This window comes from Mytilus trossulus, chromosome 2 (assembly GCF_036588685.1).
Source record: "Mytilus trossulus isolate FHL-02 chromosome 2, PNRI_Mtr1.1.1.hap1, whole genome shotgun sequence".
Taxonomy (NCBI): domain Eukaryota; kingdom Metazoa; phylum Mollusca; class Bivalvia; order Mytilida; family Mytilidae; genus Mytilus; species Mytilus trossulus.
In genome coordinates this window covers 56,389,702-56,400,672 of record NC_086374.1, presented here as the reverse complement: position 1 = coordinate 56,400,672, position 10,971 = coordinate 56,389,702, and the positions used below count along the sequence as shown (strand labels likewise).

The 10,971-nt window shown below is 31.0% G+C and overlaps 1 long non-coding RNA gene across 1 annotated transcript; it reads left to right on the top strand.

Annotated features, from left to right (window-relative positions):
* Positions 1-4,016, top strand: LOC134705256 (uncharacterized). Its single transcript, XR_010105513.1, has 3 exons — positions 1-141; positions 2,155-2,352; positions 3,737-4,016. It is a non-coding gene; the product is annotated as an uncharacterized LOC134705256 (long non-coding RNA).
* The last annotated feature ends 6,955 nt before the right edge of the window (positions 4,017-10,971 follow it).

Below are 10,971 nucleotides of genomic sequence, written 5' to 3'. Positions count from 1 at the left end.
TGGCTTAGAAATAAACATAATTGACAAGTTTCCTTCCCCTGCATTCTCGATCCCACATGTAAATAGCACGGTGATTTCAAAAAGACATTGATACATCATTACAACACTTGCCGTCAGTATTTGAATATATTGATTAAGAAGGTATAGAAGATTAGTGCACGCACACTATAATCCACCACTGGCCTAAATAGTTAGTCCGCAAACAACGAGGGTCATAAAAACCCAGCACTTTGAACACAACCACCGGCATGGTGTGAATCTGAAAGCTTCCTACTATCCATTTCTACCCATAGAAAACTTTTGCCTTTCATTTATCAACAATGAAATATGTTGATATTAATGGTATATAAGAATTATTGGGGAATTCAAACCATTCCTATTGTAAGTGATAAAACTAAATTGATATCAGGGTGATTGAAATGAGGAACATAAAGGGGGAATCAGGAGTTCAGGGCCCCCTGTTTGGGAAAAGAATTAGTTGATTATATATGGAATCACCGAGTCATGGCAGGAGCAGGCCCCTCTTAGGCAGTCAGTGGGCCCCACTTTATGAAAAATTCTGGATCCACCACTGTGGTCATGGTGGTCTTCAGTTGTATTATCTTTTTAAAAAAAAATACACCTGTATAGTGTATTTTCTTTAGTGTAAATCAAGGGAAAATACTGTGAACTATCTGTGCATTGGGGCTTATTAAAAGGTATTTCGGGGGGGAAGAAAGAAGGGAGGGTGAGTCCATGGGAGGTAATCCCCACCCCTTTCAATTTGAGAATATGCTATTATCTTGTAAACGGTCCAGATCCCCATCCCTAAACCATATATATTCTTGAATGGGACGATGAAACAAATCAAATGAAATTCAAAGGAGGTCTTAGGGGGTTACCCCACCCTGTTCAATTTGAGAATGTGCTATTATCTTGTGAACGATCCAGATCCCCACCCCTAAATCATATATATTCTTGTCGGGGACAATAAAATTAATAATGAAATAAAATAAAAGTGAAGTCCCACCCCCTCTAGTTTGAAAACTTGTAAACAGTCAACATCCCCACCCCTAAACCATATTTATATATTCTTGTATAGAACAATAAAACAAATCAAAGGAAATATAGGGAGAGTCCATGGGGTTCACCCCTACCCCCACATGTTTGAGAAACTTTTAAATGGTTGAGATCCCCTGTCATCCAGTGGTTAGGTGAACAAATTTCAGGATCCCTGATCCCCACCCTCAAACCATATATATTCTTGTACGAGACTATTAAACAAATCAAATGAATATATAGGACCATCCCCTTTGTCTTGGGTTGGGACCTCCCCCCCCCCTTTTAAAATGTCTGGATCCGCCCCGGCATACCATCTAGCTAGCTATAAAGGCTTTAAAAATATGAAATCAAACAAGGAAATTAACAGTGTAGGCAACTGTTTTGAATTTAAAAAAAGTCTTTTACATTACATATATAAAAATGTTAAATTTTTTGTGCATTTATTTTTGCTTATCGTATTTTCAATAATGGACAAAATTGCATGATTGAATATTGTAATTTAAGAAAAATCAGCATACATGATATAAAATGGGAAGTGGAAACTGGGAATTTGACAAAGAGACAACAACCCAATCAAAGAGCAGACAACGGCCGAAGGTCACCTATGGGTCTTCAATGCAGTGAGAAAAATTCGGCACTGGTCTTCAGCTCATACATATGTATCAGGAATGAAAACGAAATACAGCTTTCAGTTGTATTAATAAAAACCTCATAATAAGTTCTGAATATCAGAATATACAGTTTTGCAATATTCTCTCAAAATGTAGACATAGAGCTTAAAAACTGTCAGCATGGTCAGTGACTGAAAAATTAATCATGCTTACATTTAAGTCCATGGAGTCTATCTTAATATGCATACTCTCGTACAAAGGAATATAAGTATGCAATAGACATCAAGTTTTCAAAAATAAGACTATCTATGCCATTAATTTACAAGATCTTAATTAAGTAATAATTTCGGTTTGTTTAAATATTTCAGAGGTTAGTATGACCTCCTCTTTGGTGATGATGTGTTCGTTTTAAAGTTGGGAAAATTATTTGTACATGTACCAACAAAAATAAAAACACATTTAGTCAATCTAGAATTATGTTTTTATCATTTTTTATGTTTAGGTTGTCAGCAAGATGAAAAGGACAAGTATGCAGTTCAAAATTCAAAATGTGGATAAGTTGAGGTTCTAGGTCTTACCTTTGCAGATTTTCATATTTTGCATGAATGAATTCAAAGGTTATATGATGGACAGCAGAGAAAGAAAAAACAACTTTTCAATTATCCTGCTCCTTGATAAATGTAAAGCATCTTGTTTTTCGGTAAGTTTTATGCTCTGTTTTGATAGTGTTATTGCATTCATCTTTCCAGTCTTTCCTCTAAATTATAAGTTTTTGGTGAGTGTTCACCATGAATTTCAGTAAGTAACTTGTGGATTTACATGTATATACTCAAAATTTAGTACTTATATTAATGGGATTTTAGCATGACATCCTACCAAATGCTTGTTAATCATGTTTATGTTCCAGAACATACAAGTATTTGGACTGTACGTATACAGTCTGCCCAATTTTAAGAAGTTGGTCAAGTTTATTACAAACAAATGTACAGTACAGATCAACATAACTGAAATCTTTAATAGAATAATACAAAAAGTTCAATTGCAGTTAAAATAAAAACACAGGTTTGGTCGAGCTGGTACCAGACAGTACAAGTATACTTAAATGGTCTGACTGTACACATATGGTGAGACTGTAAGTTCTGGACCGTAACAGTAAGATCCGAATACTAATATGGTCTGGAACATTTATACACGTCTTAAAATTAATATCAAACACATTGGTGTTTTTGAACTTGGTAATAAGTTATTTGATAGAACTATAATGTTTTGGGATATCAAAATCAAAAATATCCCATTTTTACTTTTAATAAAGAAGAAGATTATTGATGTTTGTTTAAATGTATATTAAAATGAGACAGCAAGCCAACAACACAAAAAATAAGGATAAAACATACATATTTTTTTTGTATCAATGTGATTATTTCCAATATTTTCAAAGAGTTCAAGGTATTTTTTCATTGAAATAAAACACAAATTGAAATCTGTCTGAACTTCAAAAGCTTAAAGAAATATTGTTTCTGTTGTCTGCATTTTGTATAATATATTGCAAATTCTTGTGAATAATGGAATGTTATTATAGTTGTCTAAAGTTTTAACATTGATCTTTATACTGTAAATTCATAAATTATTGCGTGCATTTATTATTGCGATTCTGTCATTTTAGACTTAAATGCGATTTTAAATTTTACGATTTTGAGAAAAATCCTGTTTAATCCATATAAAATATTTCATAATGCGAGTTTAAATTATTGTGTCTACAACTCTTGCATTTTTCGCAATAAAAAAACTCGCATTAATTCCGAATTTACAGTATATATATATATTATGTATATAACTTGGGAAAATACCCAAATCTTATAAAGAAGAATATAAGAATAGGAAGATGTGGTATATTGCTCATTTGACAACCCTCCATCAGAGACCAAAGGATGTAGGCCGTTAGCAACTGATGACACTGGACAACCTTTAACAATCAGTAAAATCCATACCACATAGCTATTTTTATTGAAAATCATATTATTGCTACATGTAGGTTTACAATTTTGTATAATCCATTTCTTTAGATTTTATTGGTTCTTTTTCAGAAGGATTGAAATTCACTACCTAGAATAAATGGAGAAAACATAGAAACAAGACCAGAATAAATTCAAAGACAAAAGTTGGATCAGTTATTATTTTCATCACTCAGTCAATGATTTGAAGTTCTTTTAAATTCAAAAAAATATTGAAACCACAATAATGTCAAAGTTCTGTGCCGAATGTCCAAAAAGTGGACTATACCATCAAACAATGCTGGATGATAAGAAACTATTAATGTTTTGTGTTGAGAGATATTGTGAAAAAAAATAGATTTACTTAAATAGCTACTAGTATGTTAAACCTAACAATAGAGTTTTTTTTTGATTTCAAATGGCAAATATTTGTTTTTCAAGAAAGTATTCTATAATTCATAAATAAGCATATATTGATACTTACATTATCTGCTTTGTTGTTTAAAAGTTTAGTTTTGAACAGTTAAAGAACAATATGCTAAATTAACATTTCCCAAGAAAAAAAGATATTCAATTAAAAAGATTCATCTTATAATAATTTACTACCAAATAGAATACATTGTAACATACACATTACTGTTTATTTATATCTATATATTTACAATTAGAATCCCATAGGATTTTAATTTGTCCCATGGGATATTAAAAATCCCATGGGATTTTTTTTGTCCCATGGGACAACAAATATCCCATGGGACTACAATAATCCCATGGGACAAAAAAAATCCCATGGGATTTTGCCCTGTCCCATGGGATATTGAAAATCCCATGTTTTTATAATTCAAATTGCAAAATAAATATGAAAGTAACTGTAGAAAACCAATGAAATTATTGAATCCCATGTAATTCTGCACATTTTGGTTATATACATGATATTGTAGCTCTTGTTTGAGGCGGCGGCGGATTTGCAAATGAGTGTTTTGCAAATTAAAAGTGTCCAGTGTTCTGTATTACATTTTAACATAAGCGATCTATTGACTTTTTATAGGAGCAATCTCCTTAAGACAAATTTACAAAGCGGAATGTTGAGGCAATTTATAAACCATAATCTATTAGTTAGAAATAATTGTGTGCATGTGTGTGTGTGGTTTGATATAAAACTTTTACATTTAATATTACTAATTTATTTACTATCATGTAGCATTGGAATGCATAATCATTATCATAATGCATCTTTTAAATTATACTCTTTATACGTTTCCAAATTCATTTTCAGATATTGCGGTTTTATATATATAACATTGAATCTATGTTATTATATTGTAATTTTAAATAAATTAGCTAAAATTTGACTCTTACTACAGCCATATTAATTCCCAATATAAAACGCAAGTCGGGCATGTAGGCACTGAACACATAATGATTAATGTTAATGCACATTTATACACATGACTACTACAATCTGATAGGAACTTGTGTTTACTTGCACTTTATTTATAATGTCAACTGTTGATTTTTCGTGTTTGCTTCGTTTATTTTGTTCGCTTAAATACTTGAACAGGTCGTTATAACTCTGGGTGTCATTCGCCTGGTTTTTATATCAATGAACAAACAAATTGACATCATTTAGCATAGTACACAATGTATGTGCGGAAGCCTTTTAATTTTCAAAAAGAATTGAACGTCAACTAAATTTTGAAAACCCTTTCTCCCAATTATTGAAAAGTAACTATTTGTCTAGTTCAAATAAACACATAATTGTCGAAAACTTTATTTCATTGATGAAAAGCGCTTTTTCTGGATTTTACTTCATCAATGACGTTTTAAGGTTTATGTACCCTTCTGTAGCCATTTTTGTACGATTTTTTTAAACCTCAATTGTATCAAAACTACAGATATAATGAATAATAGAGATAGACGATTTAGTACATATTCCAAGGGTAAACTTGATGCAAAGCATTATGTTTTACTGTGTCATTGCATTTTATAGAAAAAGGGGACTTTGTGGCAAATAAATCAAGATTTTTATAGAAAATCCACAGCCTTTAATACAGAGATTTTTGTTATAAAATTTAAAACATAAATTACTCACTTGATTTCCTATGATGTGCTTGTACAAAAAGTTTTAAGCAACCTGTAAATTCCAAAACACCTCGTTCTGAGTCACTAAAGTCGAGCGCACCCTAAAAGGTGTACTTGATTTTGGCCATATTTATATTGGTTTTAACCAATAACTATATTTATAAACTTGTTTTAAGGAAATCAATGCTAGCACTGCATGCAAAAATCTTATATCTATCAGTCATCAAATTGCCAAATATGAGAGTACACGGACAAAGGCTGTGGATTTTCTATAAAAATCTTGATTTATTTGCCACACAATCCTCTTTTTCTATTAAGGTTCATCATAACAAATGGACAAATATGGCCGTATTTTTACCTCAAAAACTACTCTGTGTACAGACTTAACTGTGCTGTTTGAAAAGTTTCAATGCCTAGCATCCACTAGATATATAAAAGTTAAATGCATTTTGTGTTTAAGAAAGATAAAATCTTTCTTGGTTTTTGCTGGGCATTTTTTTTCCTTTCTTCAGAAGGTGCAAAAATAAACAAACACCTGCATTACTTTGATACTGTCCACTCACTGACTCAGATAAACTCTTTAACTCACCTAGAGTTCTGAAGATACCTGGTGTCTATGTCAATTAAGGACAATGAAAACAATACGAACCGGTTTTTTACCTGAGGGAGCATCTCATAGTTGTTCCACAACTTAGTCAATTTTCACACCTTTTGCATGAAGGAAAAAAAATGCCCATCAAAATCCAAAAGAGATTTTATCTTTCTGAAACACAAAATGGATTTAACTTTTTTATATCTAGTGGATGCTAGGCATTAAAACTTTTCCAACTTTACAGGTAAGTCTGTACTCAGAGTAATTTTTGGCATGTAAGAGTCATGTAAATACAGCCACATTTGTCCGTTTGTTATGATGAACCTTAAATGCAATGGAACAGTAAAAATAATGCTATGCATCAAGTTTCCCCTTGGAATAGGTACAAAATGGCTTATCTCTATTATTAATTATATATTTAGTTTTGATACAATTGAAGTTTGAAAAGTTCGTACAAAAATGGCTACAGAAGGGTACATAAAACCTTAAGGATATTCACTTCTCTGTTTTAAATTAACAAGCCTTTTAAAAGATTAATATAAATTGATAGTATATATAGATAAAGGAACTAAATAAGTAGGAAAAAATGAACAGTCCGTGTGCTTGTTATCGAGATATAAGCCATTTAAAATGGGGGGGGGGGGGGGGGCAATAAATCTCTATAGATTTTACATAGTGTTAACATTCAAACTTTTTTTCTTCCAATAATTATGAAAAAATAACAAGGATTTTATTAGATTTTCAAATATGGCTTTTAAAACTATACTTAACTACATGTAAAACTGTTTTTTATTTTTACTAGAATCATGAAATTCAAATACAATGAACAATTTTCAAAGATTTTTTACACTATTTCAGAGAACACTTTTGTATAATAAATGATATTCCAAATCGTTTTTACAAAAATCCGTATGTGTTATGTTTTGAAACAAAACAGAAAGTTTGATATTTCTGTCCAGAGGATATATTTTTGTGAAGAAATGCGAAAGAAACAGAAATTCTCAGTAAATATCTAAAATTTCGACCCCATTTTATCTTTTTATTTAGCACACGAAGGTTAATTTTATTACATATTTGAATTAAGTACATGAAACTTAGCGTTAATAATGTCAAATAGAAAGTTTAAGAATATTTTCTATTCGTAAAATGTGGACATTTAAGGGAGTTTGCTTCTCAGTTTCAAAATAATTAATTTTTAAAAACATAAGTTTATAATGATAGGGGATAAAAAAAAAAGTAATCAAAAGAGCAGGTCAATGTACTTGTTTTCGAGATATAAGCCATTGAAATTTTGGCGAACATATTATCTCTAGACTTTTCATTGACAAGTTTAAGTTCTCTAAAACTATTAAAAAATAATTAAAATTTTATAAGACTTTTACAATTGGCTGATCATTACACATGTAAAAGATTTATAAAAAGAACAATAGGGGTCAATGGGCAATTTTTGTTATGGCATTCAAATGGATTATAGCAAAATATTCCAAACATCTGACAAAAATCCCAAAACATGACAAGTGGGCTTCCTTAATCTAATTCTTAATTTTAAATCTAACTTCACCGGGATAAACTCGTCGATTATGCGCGCCTTTATGACGTCATTTACCAGATAGAGGAGATCGCCTGTATCCCTGTACTATAAACGTTCAAAACCGTCTAAGTGATCGTCATTGTGCAGGATAAACTAGACATACTGTTTGTTCTGTAGGTACTTAATCACAATTTCCTAATAACAGCAGTGCTGCTTGTCAATTATAAGAATTCAATTTGCCGAATAATTCGTGCAATATATCATGATCATAGTTTCTAACCACTCGCTCAACATGAAAACGGAAGTTACCGTGCCCCTAAACACACGAATGATGTTCACTAACACCAAAGTTTTCGACGGAAAGGCATCGACTCGAAAGTTGTCTTTTGCAATAAGTGACTTGTAAATAATCACAAACGATTTCTCTATTGATTTTATTTGTAATAAAGTACGATGTAACTCACCTTTTCCAACAATCCATTCACCATCACTTTTTTTTATTCTACATTCTCGAACAATTTCTAGCCCATCTGTGCTTTTTACATCATCTATTTTTTGCTCAAGTAAATTGCGCACAAGACTTGTCTTTCCAACTTCAAATTTCCCAACAACCTGTATTCTAACATAATGCCTGACCTCTCTTCCAGATGCTATTTTATTTATATATTTACTCTTTTCCGTACTGTCCATGCAAATTTCTAAAAAAAAAAGAAAAGATATACAACAAAGTCTTATTATATACCTGATTAACAATTGAAGTATTTTTTTTTATTGAATAAGATTTTTTTTCTAATAAGCTAAGTTTGCTTTTAGAAATTTTCTTAAAATGTTCAAATAGTTTTCCTATTACGATTTCAGACTAATGGCAATTTACCATTAATTATGAAATATGTAATTTGGTATGTCGTGCTTTATTTTCTTTCCTTATTAATAATTTGATTGAGGCAATACAAAGTCTGAAATGAGAAATTTTTATCAGTATTATTTTTGGAATTTGTCTTAACTTTATGAAAAGTAAAATAAAATAAATGAGAGACGTTAGATATGAAAAGGACATTCAAACAAACTCATAAGTCAGATACTTGTTGTTCAGTGGTTGTAGCTTGTTGGTGTGGTTCATAGGTGTTTCTCGATTCTTTTTTAACCTTTTAAATTAGACCGTTGTTTTTCCTGTATGAATTGTTTTACACTTGTCTTTTATTGCCCTTTAAAGCTTGATGCTCAGTGTAAGTCTATTTGAAGGCTCCGTGTTGAAGGCTGAACTATGACCAATACTTATTTACTTTTTATACTTTAAGAATTGGATGCAGAGTTGTCTAATTAAATTTGCACGTGTACCACATCTTATTTATATTAAAAGATGTAATTGTGTATTTCCCGTGCACAATGTTAAAACGTTATTGTCGACATCGCAATATTTACAATGTTAGCACATTAACTTTCGTCTCAATATCGTTAATATTGTACCAACTCTTATATAACATTGACATAGCTGAAATCGTTTTAATTGCGATGCATAAAATGTATAATCAAAATCTTGTTTACATCCTTTACATGTATGACAAAGTAAAGGTATTTTTGCAGCGACTTTCCTTATTATTCAATTTGTTTTGCTAGGAATCAATTATAATATTATAAACTTTTTAAAGGGGCACTAGCTACGAGATATATAAAAAATCTAAAATATGATTTTTTTTGTTCAATCATTAATGAAAGTTAAACAGTGAAATAATTATTCGCTTTTAGCAGCCAGTCTAGTTCAATTTTGTCAAAGTAAGCTAAGAAACATTTATGATGAATTATTCACTTGCAAGTGGATAATTCGACCTCATTGAATCCGTATTCAAGTGAACTTTAATTCAACCCCTTAGCTAGAGATGGATAACGCATGCATTGTGAGTGTAAAGATATTTAAAGGAAAAGAATGTCATCACTGAAAGTAAAACAAAGGTAAATCGTTTAATTGACTGATTCGATCCACAAAAAAAATCATTCTTATATAGGCATAAACGATGATAAACAGATATGTTTAATTTATGATATAAGCTAAACAGACCTAGAAAAATTCATTTGCACGAGTTGCTTTATCTATTTATATCTACATTTATGTTTACGTACCTTATATGTTCATTCGAGGTCAACTCGATATTTAATGAGATGGCGTCTAAACTAAAATACACACGAAACAAAGCTTCATATTTTCGGTTCTATGCCCTGTAAATTGTTAATTTGAGAATTTTGATAGTTTGGATAAATGTTTCACAATGTTCTGAATCAAAAATGAGAATTTGAGTCAAATCGGTGAACACGAATTTGACAGCTAGTGCCCCTTTTATTAAGGTATAAACACAAATCAATTATTTTTGGCAGTTATGTGGCGGTATAGAAATGTATAGAAGTATTTTGATTAAATTACAGCCGATTGCATTGAGTGTGTAGCTAAAGGAAATAACTTTGTAAGCTTGCTTGCTAGCTGAACCGTAAAGTCATTATCAGGTAAGGTTTACTACCTCCCTTTCGAAGAAGCCTAGTCCTACAGATATATGGATTTGTTATCTTTTGGACTAGTCAACTCTCAAAGGAGGGTAGTTTACCTAACCTAATAATAACTTCACGCTTCCGCTAGCAAGTTTTCCAAAGCTATTACCTTTATCTACACACTCAATGCAATCATCCGTAATTTCTTTTTACCTATCTTTTAGTTTCTTATTAGTGCGGTGACAGAAGTGTAAAAAGTCGTCTAGATCGCGAGTTTAATCTCCCCAAATAACACACGGCTAAAAATGGTCTTAACTTAAAGACAAATATGTCTTCTTTCGTTTTTGCCCTGTCGTCAAAATTTCGTACGGTCACATTTTTCTAAAAAGTCGTTTAAATGACTAGTTGTATATTAGAAAATTTCAACCCCCTTTTTGAAAATGAAAAATTGTGAATGTTTGCCTACATTTAATTGAAATAGTTTTTCCTGAAGCTATTTTCATATGTCAAAATATTCTATTCAGTTTTTTATTTTCTTCTAATCTATAAAATTTTCTAAGTTTGGACTGTTTAAAAATGAGGTAATTTTAATTGCAAATTGACACAAACTTTAGTTTCTTCTTCATAGCAGTAATAAAGATTATC